This window comes from Stegodyphus dumicola, chromosome 6 (genome assembly GCF_044657685.1).
Source record: "Stegodyphus dumicola isolate Sdum_Otavi_A_Nest chromosome 6, ASM4465768v1".
In the NCBI taxonomy this organism is placed as follows: domain Eukaryota; kingdom Metazoa; phylum Arthropoda; class Arachnida; order Araneae; family Eresidae; genus Stegodyphus; species Stegodyphus dumicola.
This window is the reverse complement of record NC_140773.1, coordinates 135,300,741-135,318,844: the sequence shown is the minus strand read 5'-3', so window position 1 is coordinate 135,318,844 and position 18,104 is coordinate 135,300,741.

Here is an 18,104-nt window from a genome sequence, read left to right as displayed (position 1 = left end):
TAAATGTTGGCAGCATGAAGTTCCCTTTTGGCAGTTTTTGTTGAAACGGGGTCCTGGAGATGACTGTTCATTTCGGATGTTATCTTGAATAACGATTGCTTGTGCTTTCAGGCTACTATGCGCTTCAAGATTCGTCTATCTCTATCAGCCAGCTTTGAGTTTCGGCCACTGTTGTGCTTTGAAGACGTCGTCTTACCTCTTTCCTGTACGCTGCCATAACGGCTGATATCATACTCCTTGCGCGCTCCACAAGGTTTGCTGTTTCCGTAACCGACCGATGTTCCACTTAAACGAGCTTCAACTATCATTCCTCTTTGGAACTCTGACAGGTCTGACATTTCAACTTCTCACAGACAGTTCGATCGAAGCATGCAACGCAGGTGACTCTTGTTGAGAGACTGATGCTTTCCTCTTCACGCTCACTAGGTGGCAGACTTCTGTTGCAGATGACGCGGATGTACTGCAGGTGTAAAATACGTCATACGTTTTCACAGGTGTTTGCATTAGTTTGTCCTCCATCTGTATATGTGCATGAATATATTTATACATACACACTCTGTTAAACGTCTAGGTGAATTCTGAGTTTTTATAATTACATATTGATAATTGGGAATTTTTGCTTTCAAAACAATTGAATTATGTTATTCTTAAGGATTTTATGTCTTCAGTTAATCTGCATGCAGTAGTTGTAGAATTATCAACAATTTAAAAGCTTAAATGGAACCATTTGTTTATATTTGAAACTCTTTGTAGGTAGTGAATTAAGCCATTTGGTGCATTAACGTCGTCAGTGCCGTTTTTGCCCATTGGGGTCAAACGTTAATTTTTAATTTTGTGCGCCGTTTATCTAGATGTCCATTGGCCGAATTTCTTGTTTTTGTATAGAAACTCTATAATTTTAATTGTAAAACGTTTTAAAACTGTTTTTAACTGTATTTGACGTTTTAGGTTTTTCTGTATTTTACAATTTTTTATGGAGAAGTTTTGAGTTTTTGTCCTGCCCCAAAGTGAGAACTGAGTTGATTGAATGAGAAATATATCCCTAGTGAAATTCGAAGAAATAAGTTTAAATGAAATAATATTAAGTTTATATTAAGTTAATACGTATGTATAATCTCATAGTTTGTACATAGAAGACATGTGGTGTCCACATTAGAATTTTAAATATAATGGGCAGGAACATGTGTAGTTTGATTTTGCCTCTCTTCCCCAAATTAGAGGAAAGTATACAAGTCAAACATATATTTTTGTAAAATGCAGATTTACATCAAATTCATTAATTAAATTTGAGAGACTTTTATAAATGAGAAAGTCCCAGGAATTCACCAGCTTAAAAACATCGTTGGATAACCGTAGCAAAAGGAAAGTTAAGATGATACTCAAACGACTAAAAAATTAACAGTAGAAAGTATTTTGCAAGGGTTCATTCAAAGAGTATCTGAAAAAAACTTCTTTACCCTGTGTTATTTCGTTTTTTCTTATCACCGGGTGTGCCTTTTGCTCTTTATAGTTTTAAATAACAGGTCTTATAAACTCTTCGCAATTTTTAGGTGTTACTTTATACTTTGCGACAACTCTGCCAGTGTATGTAAGTACAGTTTATAGTTTGCTTACAATTTAAGATTGCGAAGCAGGCATCTAAACTTCACAATGCAATTTGCACTATGAGGTTTCATTTCGAGTTTGAGGCTATAATTTTACCTACCTATATAGGATAAATGCCATACATATTTCCGTGAATCGCATCTTATTTTGTTACGTTTTAGAACCACGCATTTTGCTGCTATTCAGACTAAACAAAAGCTATATTCCAACTGCGATCGCAGTGTAATTTCTTATAAATTTTAGTCCCGTAGTTCAGATTAAGACCAAAACTAGTTGTGTTCTGTAGATGAAGTTAAAATCATAGAGTAGCAAACTAGGACGTCCCTGTAAGTTTCTCATTTGCTTTTCTTTTGAGCTTTACAGAAATTTACCCAAATTTTGAATTTTTTTATTATCTTCTTTATATTTTGTAAAATTTTAACGAATATTTGATTAACATACTAAACGATTTCAAAAGGCAATTTGCACACAATAAAACATATTTATGCCCAGGGCGTAAGAATGCCTATAAGAAATTCTAAAGGTAAGCTTTTCTTTAATATTTTGAGAATTTGCCGTGAATCGAAATTTAGTGTGGCGTAAGCGTCAAGATTGTGATATTTTAAATAAAGTCAACACACAAAACAATAATAATAAAAAGACGGAAAAATGTTTTGTAAAGCCAACTTTCTAAGAAAATTGAACATTGATTTGATGAATTGAGAAAAGACTGAAAAAACAGAAAGATATATGCCAAAACGTAATGCTGCATCGGGAACTCTGAACGTATACTGCTATGCTGGTTTTAAAATTTTTGTAATTTTTACTGTTGAATTGTATATGGCGAAAGTGAGAAAAAATGATGCTTAATATTAAAGCTAAAAAGAAAAAAATAGGTTAGCAGCAGACCGGTAGACTGCGAGCTCAGTGAGAGTGAAAAAAACCTTAAAAAATCCTTTTGGGTGTCCATTAAAATCTGAAACATTTTAGATTCCTTTTTTTTTCTTTATAAACATTACTGTTGAACTGTTTATTTCACTCCTCGTTTCTATTTAGAGCTTTATTTTAAAGCATTATTTATTTATTCCACTTTTATGCATCAAATGATTCCTTTCTATGACTAGTAAATGAAATGAGAGTTTGAAGGATAAAATTTTGCTTTTGCTTTTATCAAAGAGGAAGCTTTCGGAAAAGAATTGCATAAAAATATAATTGACACAATAATGAGAATTTCGAAAATTTCAATATGAACAGTTTTAAATTTAATTAGCTTTGCTACTTTAACTTATTTCTGTATATTTTCCACTACATTAAGTGATCTTTCAAGGGAATCCAATTAGAAAAGAGGAAAATTTTACGCTAAAAGAGGATTTTGTCTTTACCTAACATCAGCTATGAGAATCTGCAAGTAGAATAAATTTTTTTAGATCTTTAAAAGAAAATTAATTTTATGTTTAAAATAAATATTGATGATTCTTATCTTATGCAATTACAGAAATTATTTGCGATTTTTGCAAATGACAGTCATAAATGTGTAAAGCTGCACTGAAAACGTTTATTTTCACTACATTCATAACATATTTTCTATTCGTTTATCACATACTTAAAAATCCACTTCTAAGAATCTAGAACTGCTTAAAATATTATTATATATTTTAAATATTTTGGACAGGTTTTCCTCAAAATATTTTAACCAATATAAAGAATTCCCGTAAAATGTTTTCTATTCGTTTGTCATGTAATTAAAAATTGATTTATAAGAGTGTAGGAAAACTCAAGTATGACCCTAAATGATATATGCTTAAGACTACAGAAGCTGCGTTGGCTTTTATACATCTTCAGTCTTCTTTTTTTCCTTCTGTCTTCCTTGAGGCTAAATGTTATTGTAGTTCAGCGATCATTAATGCTTTAACAGAAGAATTTTTCGTGAAAGTATTCGAAACACCGGAATTCATATTATTACCCATAAAAATAATTCAACAGCAATTGACTAACGAATTGTCGTTACTGAACAGAGGCTATGTGTTTCACTTTGCCATAAAATGAAATATGTCTAGCGAAGGTTCGGCTTTTCAAAATGATGCTTCTGTAGATATTTTACTTTTTGTAAAATTTTTGTCGTGCTCTACTTTTCTTGTTAAGAATTGTTTGCTAGTTATCATCAGCAAATTATTATTTTAATTTAAAAGTGTGTACATATAACAGGATTTATTACAAATATAACAGTTCAAGGCATTTTGGAAGATAAGTTGATGCTTTGTTTTAAGAGTAATGTAACGAAAACCAGTTTCGGATGATAGACTATAAGCACAACAAACAGCAGCCAAACTAGACCTATTTAAGACGGCTTATTATTTTAATAGCAAGATTCTAACGTCGGGTAGTAGAATGGCTAAAGCCGGCATACTCATTTGCAGAGCTGCGCAGTAAAATGCAAACTGCAAGCGAGGCTGTCAAACGTTCTCTCTCTAAAACTTTCAAAACTTTCGACATATATACTCTACTATCTAATTTCCATTCTGGCGAAGATATAGCAAGGGAAAGTAAATGATTAAGTTATAATATTTGGTTAAATAGGACAAAATATTTTACAAGAAGCAATATAAAAAGTATACTTTTCACAACTACTTTATGAAAAACTATCGTATTATTTATTTACATGGATGTTCTCGTTAACGTGAGAACAATTTACGTGAAATACTCTTCATTTTATAAAAATTTCTGCTAATATCTCCGGTTATCCAGCTTTCAGCTATCCAAACTCAGATTATTTAGGTAATTTATTCTTGTTTCCGGTCCGAAGAAGGTTTTTACCCAGAAGGATTATTAAATTTTGTTTCGGCATTTTGCGTTGATTCACTATAAACTATATATTTTTTTAATTACTGATGATATTATTAATCCAAAGGGGCTTTGTCCCTGAAGGACTATTGTTTTTGTTTTTCGATTTTGCGTTTAAAATTTTAAAAGCCTCTAGCTTTCAAATAGTTGCCACCAAATGCTATCGCCCTGTATTATATTTGAAGAAATGTAAATAATGAAGAATCTGCATAAATGTATGTATGTTTCTCGCACTGTAATAAAACACTACTTAGAGCCATCTAATTTTGAATATCGTAATCCTCCACCAAATATGGCAACTGGAAGTCCTAATTTGGAATTTGACATTTCTTTTCGATTTCATAATTTGTAACACTTTAACGAGTTTTTTATTAAGAAACTCAACGATTTCAAAGCGAGCAATGGCAACACTGTACGAAGAAACAACATTTTAATCTCCAGCGTGCGAGTCTGTGTATCGGAAACTCTAAAGATATGCTCTTTTAAATATTTTCTTATATTTCTGCTGAATTGAATTTTATGGTTTAAGTGCGAAGAACATGATATTTAATAAATAAATGTAACAAACAAAACGTTAAAAATACTCCTTTTTTGGGTGTAATATAAACTTTTCAGATTATTTATTTATTTATTTATTTTTAAATTGAACATAATTATTATATTCTTTACTTTTTCATATTCCATGAAAAGCATAATACCAAACTCTAAGCACAAAATCTTAATATTGTGTATTATATTGTTTATTTTATTAATTCCTTGTTTAATGCCAACAAAAAAATAATGCCGTAAATAAATTTTTGTTGCAGAGAAATAACCTTTTTTTTGTTTCATTCAATTAAAATGAGCCTTGCTTTGTTAATTATGATGATGAACTTTGTGTTATTTATTTAAGTGCAACTAGAAAGAAACTGCATTTTGAAGCAAAATTGATTTGAAAAGGTTTTATATTTTCTTTAATGAAAATAAAAACACTCATTATGTAACAAAAATACTGGAAATAAAGCTAGTAATCTTAAACTGAGCTTTTGAGGTCCTCTCACGTTATGACACCGACCATGTAAGCTATTTTTTAAACTTAATCCATAATTTAAGGATCTTTGTAATGCGCCCAACACCGATTGCGAAATGTGCTACGTTATAAATACGTATCTGGTTTGTAGTACAAGAAAATGGAATACCTACAAAACATTTCTAAATAAAATATGTTTAAGTCATCGGAAATACAACGAAAAAAATATGCCGCTTTTAAAGAAAGTACAGAAATCACAAAGGCGTTTTGTAATTTGATAAATTTTGGCATTTCAATAGGGGCTTGCCTTATTGTGCAGGCAAGCCAACACATTTATTCAACATCAAGTCTGTTCACTGCAACCGCTCAATGACAGAGCGAGATTGACCGTGACAACCGGTTTTCGGTCTCTTCTGCTGCTAGACTTCGAAGGAGTAGGACGTGCTTCTGTCCGACCTCACCGGGGATGATGCGTGTCTGCAATTTGTTCTTTTTCGTGCCTTTCTGACGACCATCTCCATATAGTTTCAAGAGAATGCATTTTTGTCAAAAATAATAAGAAGCGAATGAAGATTCGGTTGAAAATCCTAGCTTGCAGAAGTTAAAAGGAAATATGAAACTCACAAAATTTCTTGAGGCTCTCAGAGCTGATATCAGGATTGAGGTTAAAAAGTTGGGTTCATCTTCATTTGATAAGGCTGTAGGACTCGCTAGTAATATAGAGAATGCTTTGAATGACCAAAAAGAAACCTATCTTAATAGTATTAATGTTGAGCAAAATTTAGAAATTAACACTCCGCTGAAAGAAAAATTTGAACAAAATAAAATCATTCAGGAGTTAAAAGACAAAATAAATGAATTGTCTCAAAATATGCAGAATATCTGGCAATCAAAATTTAATCAGAGTGCTTCTACATCTCAAAATACGAACAGATTTGATAATGTATCTTGTCATATATGTAGCAAAAGGCACTTAACAAGAGATTGTTGGTATTTTCCTAAGCAAGATAGATATAATTATTATAGTAGAACTTTCAGAGGTCATAGAAACTTTCGTAATAATTGGCAAAGGAATTATCATCCTTGTAGAGGTAACAAACCCCTTGCAAGGATCCGTAAAGACTGGGGGCATAAAAAATATTTCAACAGACAAAATACATATAAAAAATGATTGAAGGAAATAGCAATCAACTCCAAAATAAATTAGTAGAAAATAAGAATAATGAAAATAAAAATTTTACCAAATTAAAATATTAATTATCTACCAACAATTAAAGTTAAAATTAGTTCGCAGACTTATGAAGCTCTTCTTGATACAGGTGCTAATTTATCTTTGGTTCAACCAAATGTAATTGAGGAAATTAAACAGTTTTCTAAACTCGAATTTGTTTCTCGTATGGTTAGAATAAAGACAATTGAAGACTCATCTATTCCTTATATGTCTGCAGTTAACTTAAAATTCAAAACTCAAAATAAATGGTTTACTAATTTATTTTATGTTACTCAAAACAATTGGAATTCCACGTATCAGATGATTCTAGGGTATGACTTTATTCAATGTAACAGAATTCTGTTAGATTCCGTAAATAAGGAACTCATAATTGATAACACTCATCTGAACTTTGAGGAAAATTCTCCTAATAAAGCGGTAACTAATTCAGTTAAAAATACCAAAAAAAAAAATTGCAGTTTAAATGCAGTAAAAATGGTTTCTAATATTACTGTCATGCCATGTCAATCACAGATCATTTCCTTAGCTGGTTTTAAGTTGAGGTTTTAAGACAATCTAAAGAAATTTTACTTTGTCCAAAAATATCAAAATCAGATTTCACATTAATGAATCTTTGCATACAGTTGGTCGTTATAACCATATTCAAACTATCATTGAAAATAACACGAATGAAAAATTAGTTCTAAGAAAGAATTCTGTCATGGGAACTGCTGTGCCATTCCATTTTGAAGATATTGTCAATTCAAAAAATCATTAAACATTACAAATAAATACACTAAATCTGCAAGAAGTAATTAAGCTCAGAAAAGAAGAATTAAATGTATCAGATTTTAAACTAGATCATCTAAATGAAAAAGCAAAAGGTGAAATGATAAAATTGTTAATGAATAACTATGCTGTAGTCTGTATGTAAGTCTTATAACACTTTAGGATCCACTGATAAAGTTGTGCCAGAATTTAAACTTCTTCATAATTTTCCTATTCAGATGAGACTTTATCCCATTCCTAAAGTTGCTAAACAGTATGCACAACAAGAAATTGCAAAATTATTAGAGGCTGGCGTAATAGAACCATCTTCTTCCAGTTATAGATTTCCTGTTATATTTGTCAGAAAAAAGAATTTACCTGGTGAGGATAAAATCACACCGAAATTTCGTATGGTTGTAGACTATCGTCTATTAAACAGCATCACGGAATCTTACAAAATCTGTTTACCAAAAATTTCTGAAATTTTACACAACATTGCTGGTAGGAATTTATATTGTGTACTCGACTTGAAATCAGCTTTTTTCTAAATTAAGTTACAACAGTCTAATAAAGAAAAGTTGGTGTTTTGCACAGAGCTTGGCAATTTTCATCCTTGTAGACTTCCCTTTGGTTCACGCAATAGTACTTCTTATTTCCACACATTAATTTCAAAATAATTAAATATCAAAGGTAGTAATGTTCCATTTTTTCTGCATGATATTATTGTTGCTGCTGACAGTGTATCTGAATTGAAGGTAATTCTTCAAAAGGTTTTTGATAGGCTTAGAGCATTCAATTTGACTTTGGATCCAGCTAAAGTGCAGTTATGCAAATCTGATATAACTTACTTAGGTTTTAACATTTCTAAAGCAGGGCTTTCTCCTTCTGAAGATAATACAGCAAAGGTTTCAAAATTCCCTATTCAAAAAGATGTTAAACAAGTTCAAGCTTTTCTTGGTATGATGAATTATTTCAGACACTTAATCCATAATTTTGCTGAGATCACTCAGCCAGTAGTACACTTGACCAAAAGAAATGTACCTTTTGTTTGGAATCAAGACTATCAGGATGCTTTTGATCTGTTACAATCAATAATGTTAGAGAAGCCTACTATAAAAAACATTGATGATAATCATGAAATTTTTTTAATTACTGATGCTTCTAAAGTAGCTGTTTGTGGTATTCTTTTGCAAAAAATTGATGACAAATTCTTTCCTGTAGAATTTTATTCGAAACTTCTGATTCCTGCTGAGTCTAGGTATTCATCTATTAGACGTGAGCTCTATGCTATATTTTCATCTGTGGAACACTTTCATGAACATTTGTATGGAAAAAAATTTACTATCTTAACTGATGCTAAACCTCTCACGTTTCATATGCAATTGGATAAGCAGCCTGATATTGTGGCCAGATGGTTATTGTATTTACAGGATTTTGATTATACTTTAAAGCACATACCTGGTTTTTCTAATTCTGCTGATTTTCTTTCTAGAGCTCCTGAAGAATCTAATTATGTAAACAATGTTAACTTATTTCAACCAAAAAATAATCAATTAAGCATTCAAAATATAGTTAATCACCAAGAAGATGATAAAATCATTAACGGTATCATAAACAAAATTAACAATAACAATTCAGAGATTTGTAGCAAATATTTTATTGATCAGAAAAATGGTATAGTAATGATTAAGGTAAGACCTAGAGCATATCATTTAAAGACAAGCATTTAGAAAACAAAATTGTACTTCAAAATTCTTTAGTGAAAACTTGTTTAGAGATTTCTCCTGCTCCACATTTGGGTACCAACAAGACTTATGAATTCATAAAAAAGAAATATTTTTGGAAGGGCATGATTTTAGACACAAAAAACTTTGTGAAAATTGTCAACGATATTTGGAAAATAAACTCAAATCTTCTAGAACAGTCACAAGTAATATAAAAAAGTCTGATTTAGTCTGAATTAGTCGGATTTAGATGTTAGCAATTGACATTGTAGGTAAATTACCCAGGTCACACGATGGTAAATTTTTCCTTTTAACAATTAGTGATCATTATTCAAGATATTTAGAGGCTATTCCTTTAACCAATATCACTTCTGCAACAATTATGATTAAGATGTATGAATCTGTATTTTTCAAAATTCGGTATTCCAAAGATAATATTATCTGACAACGAGTCAAATTTTTGTTCGCCTGAATTTGAGAATTTTTTAACAGATTTAAATATTGAACACAGAAAAAGTTCCATTTATTACCCACAATCTAATGGGATCATAGAACGAGTTCACAGAACTATGAAACAAAGCAGAGCTTCATTATCTAATCAGGTCTTTGAATGGTCTGATAGGTTGGCAATTTTTAAACTGTATTACAATAATTCAGAACACATAGTAACTGGTTTCACTCCTGCTCAGTTATTTTTCGGGCAAGAATTAAATACACCTTTAGACTTAAATAATGAACCACATGCAGTAGACAATCCTTCACAATACTTGTTGCGTCAAAAGGAACACATTAAAGCCACTAGAGAATTAGTGAGACAAAATGAAGAAAAGTATTTTCAAACTCAAGATAAAATTGTAAAGGGCAGAGAAAGTCCTAAATTTAACATTGGAGACGAAGTATTTTTAAAGGCTTTACAACCACCTCATGCTTTATAGCCAAAATACACTGGTCCTTTCAAAATCATAAAAATTTTTCGAAGTGAAAACTATTTAATTGAAAATATCACTGACAACAAAACTAAAAGAATTCACTGTAGTAAATTCTTTAAAAGAGTTCCTCTGAGGTCAAATTTAAGTATCTAATAGCATTGTTTTCATCGATCTTGTTTTTTCTTGTTCACTAAGTAAAAAAAATAATAAGAAAGAAATAATAAGAAAGAAAGAATAAATTCACACATGTTTAGTGTTGATTATGAATGTAGTGGATTTAGTTGCAATTAATTTTTTTGGAGTTTCTTGGTTAGTATGGGTGTAGGCTGGCCACCTTCATTTATACGTTTGGTCAGTTGCAGGCTGGTCTCGGTTGACTAAAGTCATGGAATTAAAAAAAAAAAAAAAAAAAAAAAAAAAAAAAAAAAAAAAAAGTAAGAAAAAATTCTAGAACACTTAGTGGTTATTACAAGTATCCAGCGAGTAATGAAAATGTGCTATTTTAACAATTTGAGAATTTGGAATTACGTACGAAGTTGTAAAAGAAAATAAGGAGTAATCACTCTTACACATTTACAAAATTATTAGAAAAAATTGATGCTATTTAAAAGAGTTGATAAAATGATATGATTTGAATGTTGTTAAGTAAGAGATATATAGTAATCAAGAGTTGTTAACAACAGTGAAAGATTGCATGAAATATGATATGTATTCAGTTACAAATGTGTCTACAGATTGTAGTGAAATCTATGCTATTGTATGTGTATCATGTATTGTAAATATTAGTTCTTAGTTTTAATTTTTAACTTGATTCATATGTGTAGCAGCTTATCCCCAATTTGTGCTTATATATTTATGCCAGATGATAAGATTTTGATAATTTAATAATTGATCATAATTTGGATTATACCAAACAGATATATTTGATTAAATTAACATGTGCTAATTTCAAATAGACAACAGATCCTAGAATTCTGATTTACGTGATTGCAAATACATCAAATCTCATCTGCAAATTAGTGTTGTGCTTCATCAAAATATTGTGATATGATTTTGTGAGCTGTGCTAAGTTTTTTTTCTTGTTTGGTCTGAGGGAATGTGCAGGCAAGCCTCCACATTTATTCAACATCAAGTCTGTTCACTGCAACCGCTCAATGACAGAGCGAGATTGACCGCGACAACCGGTTTTCGGTCTCTTCTGCTGCAGGAGTAGGACTTCTGTCCGCCCCCACCGGGGATGATGCGTGTCTGCAATTTGTTCTTTTTTGTGCCTTTCTGACGACATTCTCCATATAGTTCAAAGAGAATGCATTTTTGTCAAAAATAATGGGAAGCGGATGAAGATTCAACTAAATTGATCTAGATGCTGGCTTCTGCGGTAAATGAATGATGTTTTACGACTTGAGAGGAATTCCCGTGCACGTATTGCATCTTGATTTGGCCTTGTGTTTCCACAAAAATATATTGAAATAATCATTTAAGTAAAAGTCCTTCGTTATAAAAATTGAATTTTGTTATCATGTAACTTTGTGTAACGAAGATGAACTGAGATTTATTAGATTGGATCCTTAACGCATTTGTGCACGAAAGGTTAAGACTCAAAATGGTAGGACTAATTCTTACTATTGCAGTAGCACGTGGTATATTGTCTTCTGTCTGGTTATATTTTCTTGATTTTTACTAATTTTAATTTAAATTTTCACGATGTTAAGATATAATAAATTTCTCGTAATTCACATTATTTGAAGTGTCATCCTTTGGGGGTAAGTTACTTTAATTCTATTTTTTTCAAATCACACATTTCATCCTCCAGTATTTCTGGCTTACTGCCCCATTCATTATTACATTTCATCCTGCACGTATCCACGTTTTGGGTTATTGCGGTATCACATTTGGCACACCCATTCATTATTACATTTGGTGCCATTATTACACTTATACTGTCACTTTACATATAAAACAGAATCAAAGTATCACTTCGAATTTAAATAATAATTAAGAATATTTTATTCACATTTTGAAGTCATAAAATTAGGTTGAGGCTAAAATTCAAAGCATGTATTTTAACATTTTTATTCGATTCATTCCGCAATGATTTTTGCAGTCTTTTTTAAGGTGTTGGAAAGAATAGTACAGATGAAGAAGATCCTCAGTAAGTCATAGCTTATTATATTTATATTTGTATCTATTTCAGCAAATAAAACATATTTCCTCTTTGTGAGTACCTACTATAAAATATTTATCTTTTATTATTTTTCCAATTTTAAAAATCTTACTGAGGTATGTCCTCTAATACAAGGATGGCTATGGTTTGTTATGTTTTCCAATTTTACACTTTAAGAATTCTATTGCGGCTTAAATTTGAAGTAATATAACGCCATAAATATGTCAGATAGTTTTAAAATTACTAAAATATTTCTTCTGAGTAAACCATTAAGAACGCCAATATCTGAGTATTTCACATGTTATTCATATACTTTATATTTAAAACTAGGAAAAAAAGTATTGCTTGCGAACGTATTTTAATAATGCTTTTGACATAAACTACGAACATACATATAAAAGTTATTACAAAAACACAGGTTGCATATTTGGATCTTGTCATTATCATGCTCCAAGCAACGAAACTGGTGACATACGTAATCGCAAAACACAGAAATGCACTTCTTGTTTACATTAAGTGACTAGAGCTCGGTAAATTTAATTTCTTAAGATATCTCAGTACTCCTAATTTATATACTCGTAGTTTACACTCCTGTCTTATATACTATATAACTCTCCTGTCTTACATAGTTAATGCTTATGTAGTGCTTCTTCTGCCAAGAAGAACATGTTGAGGTGTTTCAAGTGTTTCTCCATAATCTTTGCATTTACGTCCAGTTTTGTTGTTTCAAAGAATCAACATTAGAATAAAATTGACCTTTTCCAAAGCACGTTTCCAAATTTTTGATATGGTTATTCTGCTGCACTTAAATTGTTTTGCAGCTAACGTAATTGCCCTTTTTTACACCTTTTCGTTTTTCATTTGATGCATGAAAAATTTGATAAGATATGGATTGACAGTACCGATCCTAGACCATTGCCAGCACACGTGCAAATTAAAATTATCCGAACTTTTTCACAGAAATACAACATGTTTGACAATTATTTCGCAGTCCTTAAATTTGACCGTCCACGTGCACTGCACCATTTGGTCCCCCGCTAAGAATATGAATTGAGATTTCACCCAATGTTTAAATCAGATAACCTTAGTAAAAACATCTTTACCATTAGGCATATAACTTTGGGTGCTTTATCTTAATCAAACCAACCAACAAAGGTGTACTCCTTTTATGGTGGCTCTTGGGGAGCGTTCTTGTTGTAAACTATGAATTGAACGCTAGGTTTGGCCCTTCACGAAAAATGCCTTATCAAATAGCGACCGGTCCTTGTTAAAAAAGCAATCTCTATGTCGATGTCTATATGCATTAAATCTAATTCAAAATGAAATACAATTACAGGGATAAAATATAATGTTTATAAAACGCATAAATATTTAGTTTTCACTATCCTACAAAGATTTATATAATACCTTTTAACTATCATTACTGTAATATAAAATAAATTAATAGGTCATAAGCCATCTCTAATGTACGCAACATTAATCAGGAACGCGATGCATTTGGTCTTAATATCTCATAAAGTATTTGATGTCTTTACTAGAGCTATTCTAGTGCGTCAAACATGAAACTTAGGCTTACTTCAATATTTGTAGCTGCAAAGTTTATAACTATGTTCCTGCTTTTATCAACGTAACGATCATAATATCCATCCATCTTAAATTATTATACATTACTTGGTTCCTGGCACTATTTTCTCGAGAGGAAACAAATTTAAAGGAAATATGTGATACTGACTGCCGCTTAAAGCCTGGATTATATTTATTGCCTCGCAAGCTCTCTTTATGAAGATTAATAGAAATTTAGGATAGCTAAAATTGAGAAGCAAAGGCAAGCAGATAGCTCATAAAGTTATATTGAAAATAATAATATAAAATAATAAAAATTACAGACTGAAAATCTTTGACTGTAGTATAATACCTCAAGAGGTCGTTTCGCTGTTAAAAATATTGAAAATTTAGAATGAAAAAGCCCTCATGTAAATTAAAGCATCAAAAAGGTGAAAACGTTTTTCGTATGAATGTATTGAAATTTTACTGCACAGGTAGAATACTCGCTGAATAGTGAGATATACAGGCTGACTTAACACATAAGTTTTTGAATTTTGAGTACTTGGGAATATGAAAGAAGTCTAACTGACAAGTTCACAACTGCCAATTTGTCTTCTGACTTATCAGAGTCAGAAGCTAAACTTGCAAGTGTGAATTCTTCTTACTGAGTTAACTTGTCAGTTAACTAATAAATTAATCTAAATTAAATTTACCAAAACGAATCTGAAAGTTTTCAAATTTTACATAACGCCCAAAGGGGCGTTTTTTATATTTGCACATATACAGATTTCGAGAGCATTTGTGCTAATACTCCTTTGGGCTAAAAATATTTAAAAACAACATATTTTTAAATTCCCGATAGACAGTGTTGCGCACTGGAGATAAAAATGTTTTTTTTCCGTACAGTGTTGCATTGCTCACTTTGAAATCGGTTGAATTTGTGAATCAAAAATTCGTTAAAATTTTACAAAACATGAAATATTCAATAAAACAAATGCCAAATTCGGGTTTCCAGGTGCTCATATTAAGGTGGAGGACTGCGTTATACAAAATTGTCTGGTTCTAGAAACCGTTGGTTTTACAGAATGCGAGAAACATCACCACGGACCACCATTTTTTCATTACGAACTCTGGATGCTCACGGGTCAATCGGGCTCTTTTCTTAATAATTTTAAACTATGAAAAACGTTATTCATATATAAATGTATTCTCAAATAAAACCATCAGTCTTTGTGCAAAACTTCGTAACTGAACATAGTTAAATTTTTACAATTACGAATGAAATTTAATCAAATCTATATCTTAAAATTTTTGAATGAGTTTTGCTATATCACACCGTAAATTAATTAGCTCAATTTATAGATTTTCTGGTGCGTTAGTTCGTTCATTTTTAATGGCATTGAAAATGCCCTAAGTTGAGACTCAAGTAATTAAAATCATGAAATTTCTGCACCAACGTATTTGCAACAAATATATAAATGAAATATATTCCGAGAGCGCATTTAATTGCTCCGGGTGCTATTAATTTCAGTACAGGTTTCTAAAGAAATATTAGGTATATGATATTCGGCTATTAAATGAAGGTATTGTTGCGTACGCACGAGTTCGTAATACATTGAATGCACATAGAACTGATGACAGCTTGATAAAATTGATTTTATCAAAAGAAACACGTCACAGTTCTGGGACTTTAACACAAAAATACTCGTGCAGGTCTTCAAAGTTTCGCAGAGCACAATCAGTAGCAGCACTTAAACTAATAAGAACGCTAAACACAACGCAACGCAAAGCACATCTAAAGAACGAAGCTAACCTGGAGATATCTCAGTACTCCGAACTTATATAGTTTACACTCCTGTCTTATATACTATATAACTCTCCTGTCTTACATAGTTTACACCCAGCCGCCGAGAAATCTCTAGTAAATTCCATTTATGAAAATTACTGGAAGGTATACATGGTTATATTTACATTTATGTTTCGAGTACGGTTACAGTTGAATAACTGGATCATTTACACTTTTTCAATTACAATATTCATTACAGCTATGCAGGGACCGTACCAAAATGTTGCCAAATGACCGCGAAGTCTGGCGACTTTTGACTATTTTTCTCCGAATTTGGCAATAAGATTAGTTGCTAAAACTATCGCCAGCAGCTTGGCGATATCTCGCCGATTAACCACTTACTTAATTTTAGATAGACTTATCCGTGTATTCTTACTTTTGCGTCAAAGCTTCGCTACCTTAGCTACCTTAGATTTTCTTGTAAAATTACGCCCCCCCCCAAAAAATAGTTTCACATATAATTTCCCTAAAATTATATATATATATATATATATATATATGTTGTTTTTTGTAACTTATCCTGATCTTAATCTTACATATTTGACCTAATCAGAACATATTTACATAATCAGACATATTTGACCTAATCAGAACATATCATATACATATTTGACCTAATCAGATCTTACATATTTGACCTAATCAGAACAAGCGCACGAATTTTATCAGGGCAAGGAGTAAATGATTGGCAAAAGCCTTGGGCACCATATAGTGGACTGTATGATTTTTACCCAGTGTCACTCCAGTTTTTAGGGAGAGAACCCCGGGGTCGGCTCGAGGATTTCCCACCCCTTTTTTCCTAACATCAAACCGCACGAAAGAGCTTTCGGCTCGCTATATATTTAGAGCACCGCTATCCCATTGGTCGGCGTATATTTCTGTTCTTTATACAAATAGCAAGGAACACAACAATAAAAAATAACGTAATATATTATTTATCAAATGGATAGGATAACGTCAAATTTCAATTAAGAATCTGTTTAATCAGAGTTACTTAAGTTAAGAATTCTTTTGTGAAATCCCTTCTTTCATCATAGTGTCACAAAGTGTTAAAAGTCACACTTCAAACCAAAGGCGAAAGCTTTACCGCTCTTGAATTTCCTCGCATAACTTCCTCGGAACAGAATATCTCCCTTTTAGAATCGATTGGTTTCTGTCTTCGAAAGATTGATCTCTGAAAATTTGAAATTAATTGAATACAGCTGCCGTCTGTATTAACTTCCTCGCCGTTACAGCAGAGTAACAGGATTGACATAACGATCTGTTCTTGACGCCAAATCGAAGGTTGCTACAAAGTAAATATAATAAGGTCCGCTCAGAGATTATTGAAAGCGAATGTAAAAGGCACCGTCTGCCTTTAAAGGATGCTAGGCTTGTCCTTTTTTTCTCTTTTAATGTGAAAAAGAAAATGGAGTCAATATTAAAAATTTAATCAAAGTGACAAGACGTGAAGGTGCAAGGATTTTAGATTCTTGATAACATAAATGTACAAGACAGTTTTCAAACCGTCGCTGGGATGCTTGACATCTCAAATAATGCTGCGAATCGTGATATGCATGTATTTAATAATGTTTCAGTCCCAAACATTCCAGATAATGATTTATATTAAAATTAAAGCTATCTCGAAAAATAATTTTATTTATTAAAATGTATCATTGTTCATTGCATTTTTCATTTATGGTGTTCTAAGCAAATGGCTATAAATACGAAAATCTCTACCATAAGAATATATTTACCCGTACATTAAGGTGACCAACATTGGTAAAGCGGGACACCATTGACAGGAGGGGAAGATTCTTGATTAAAAATTTGGTCTATATAGAGCAGCACAAGTTTTCATAGAACGCAAAAATAGTATTGTAATATATATTTTTTAAATTTCAATATAAGTACAATTTACAAATATAATACATTAAAAATTACGTATAGTATTATTTTATTGTTTGGCAAATTTTTCATTTGAGTGAATTCTTTTAGTTAGATTGCTGTCTTTTTTATTTATTTATTTATTTATTTTGTTGTTGAATAATTTTTGGACAATTTGTATGTTTATATATTCGTATATTAGCTTTAATTTTAATATAAATCATTATCTGGAATGTTTGGGACTGAAACATTATTAAATACATGCATATCACGATTCGCAGCATTATTTGAGATGTCAAGTATCCCAGCGACGGTTTGAAAACTGTCTTGTACATGTACAAGATCTGAAGGAATGATTTTGATTATTAGCATGAAAAGACATAAGACTTCTGCTTATGCTAATTTCTTTTCTTAGTCTCCATAAATTGTTTTCCGAAAGAATTCCTGCATTTTGGAGGAAGATGCAGTAGTCCAGCCGCGTGAAATAGAAAATTCACTGTTACATTTCTCACATTTTACCATGTGATCGCTTTTGTCTTTTTTTAACAAAAGGAAATTCATTTCTTATATCATCTTTGAATTTGCATCTTCTGTTCTTACTCATTATGTTAAAAATCT